The following is a 2,540-nucleotide window of genomic DNA, read 5'->3' on the forward strand; positions in this document are numbered from 1 at the left end:
AGAAGATAGGGAGGAACAATGATGAGAATGAGCAGTAGAGGAGCAGAAAGAATAGATTAAGATAACTGTTGTGAGAAACAAGGAGATGTAATGATAAAGATGTTGATCACTAGAAAAGTACATCAGTTATGAATGTGTACATGCATACACATAATAGAGCTTCCAAACAGAAAACAAGCATTTACAGAAATGTAAGAAATAGCAAAACAGTACTAGAATGCAGTCCACAGTTTTCTTTGTCATTGAGGAAACATGATCGTGAGGATAAAGAACTTGAGCATGTATACCACTTGAACTTAAGTTACATGTATAAAGCAATCCACTTCAGAATAGTAGAGAATATACTATTATTTTGTTTTGTTTTGTTTTGTTTTTAAGACAGAGTTTCTCTGTATAGCCCTGGCTGTCCTGGAACTCACTCTGTAGACCAGGCTGACCTCAAACTCAGAAATCCACCTGCCTCTACCTGCCAAGTGCTGGGATTAAAGGCGTGCGCCACCACTGCCTGGTTGAGAATATATTATTCTCAAGAAGTTGAATAATTGCTGTAGCTACTTTTCTATTGCTGTGAAGAAACACCATGACCAAAAGAAAGCATTTAATTGGGCGTGTGCTTACAGTTTCAGTCAGTCCATGGCCATAACAGGGAGCATAGGACTGGAGAAATAACTGAGAGCACACATGTTGACACAACAGCCATGACGCAGACAGTACTAACTGAAAATGATGTGGGCAGTAACACACCTCCAACAAGGCCCACTATACTTACTCATCCTTCCCAACAGCTCCACCAGCTGGAAACCAGGCCTTCATATGGCCATCATTCACACCATAACAAAACTTACCATTCCAAATACCTTCAGTGACCACAAACAGGATGAAACTAAAAATAACTGAAGTAAACTGGAAAAAAAATCTACAAATATGTGGGTAAATAGGCCGCAGTGGTGGGGTCCCAGAGGCTTTCCATGCGGCAGGTCCCACATACAGGAGAAAGGTCTAAGGTTCCAGAGGCTGGAGGCTTTGGCTGTGGCAGGCCCCAAAGACATGAGAATGTCCATAGTTCCAAAAGGGTTTATTTTCATGGCTGGTGGTGGATGGATCTGGATGTACCCGGTGAAACTCAGGGCAGACCTGAGTTAAATAGGGAGGGAGAAAGGGGAGACCTGAGTTAAATAGCCTGGGGAAGAATGCTTAATTTGCTCTGCCTTCTGGCCTTCGTTAGTTTGTAAATCTCTAGGGCCTGAGGCCTATAGTCACACCCTCTACCTGTGCACTTTGGGAGGAGCTGTAATGGCCTACATGACTGAACAATGTAGGTCCATGGAGACTAGACTGTGTGTCAGGACCCTGGGTTCTGGGGATGTGGCCGAACACCTGCCATTTCTCCCTTGGAGACTCGGGGTTCCAGGCCCATGCTCAGCCATGAACCAGGTTACCCTTATGCAGTCCCACACAAATACACAAAAATGCACATACTTGTACACTAATACATAAAACTTAAGGGATACAACAAAACCAGAATTCAGGAAAATGTATAGCATTGAATGTTTATGCTTAGGTAGAAATAACTATAACTTAAAGATCTAAAACCCAGTATTAGGACGTGCTAAAGATTAGAGCAAATATAAATAAAAAATTTCAAAAAGCATTTACTTACTGGTCAAAAATGACAGTCTTTCAAATATAAGTAAAAGTTAACAAAAGAGACATTGCAACAGATCACATAAAGGAAAAGAAATATATATATATATTTTGGTTTTTCGAGACAGAGTTTCTCTGTATAGCCCTGGCTGTCCTGGAACTCACTCTGTAGACCAGGCTGGCCTCAAACTCAGAAATCCACCTGCCTCTGCCTTCCAACTGCTGGGATTAAAGGCGTGTGCCACCACTGCCCGGCGAAAAGAAATATATATAGCACCAGTAAATATAAATGTCTTTTTAGGTTTTCTCTGTGTTGCCCTACGAACTCAAGAGATGCACCTGCCTCTGCCTCCTGAGTGCTGAGTCCAAAGGCATGGTCCACCTCCACCCTGGCTGAAATAAAAAATCTCAGTAGACTTGTTATTAGTAAAAAGATTGAATCAATAATCAAAAACCTAACAACAAAAGGCCCAGAAATCTACATTGTATCTATCCCTGAAAATTTTAAACATTTAAAAGACAATTAATGCTAGTGCTAAAACTGTTCTAAAAATTAGAGAAGAGAAAGCCTGAGAGATGGCCCAGTCTGAAGACACATCTGACACCAAGCCTGATGGCCTGAGTTCACTTCCTGGGAATCACATAGTGGAAGGAGAGAGCTAATTCCTCCAAGTTATCCTCAGATCTTCACATGAGCATCATGATACATTTGAGTATATTTGTGTGCGTGTGTGTTCATGTGTGTGTGCATGTGTGTGTATGCACAGGAACTCCTTTAAGAATTAAAGCTGGGATTACCATATATAATCACAGCACTCTAGAGGCAGAAGCCAGCCTAGTCTACATAGCAAGTTCCAGGCTTGCCAGGGCTATAGAAAGAGGTTGTCTACAAATAA

This window comes from Grammomys surdaster, unplaced genomic scaffold (genome assembly GCF_004785775.1).
Source record: "Grammomys surdaster isolate TR1022 unplaced genomic scaffold, NIH_TR_1.0 99, whole genome shotgun sequence".
NCBI classification, from domain to species: domain Eukaryota; kingdom Metazoa; phylum Chordata; class Mammalia; order Rodentia; family Muridae; genus Grammomys; species Grammomys surdaster.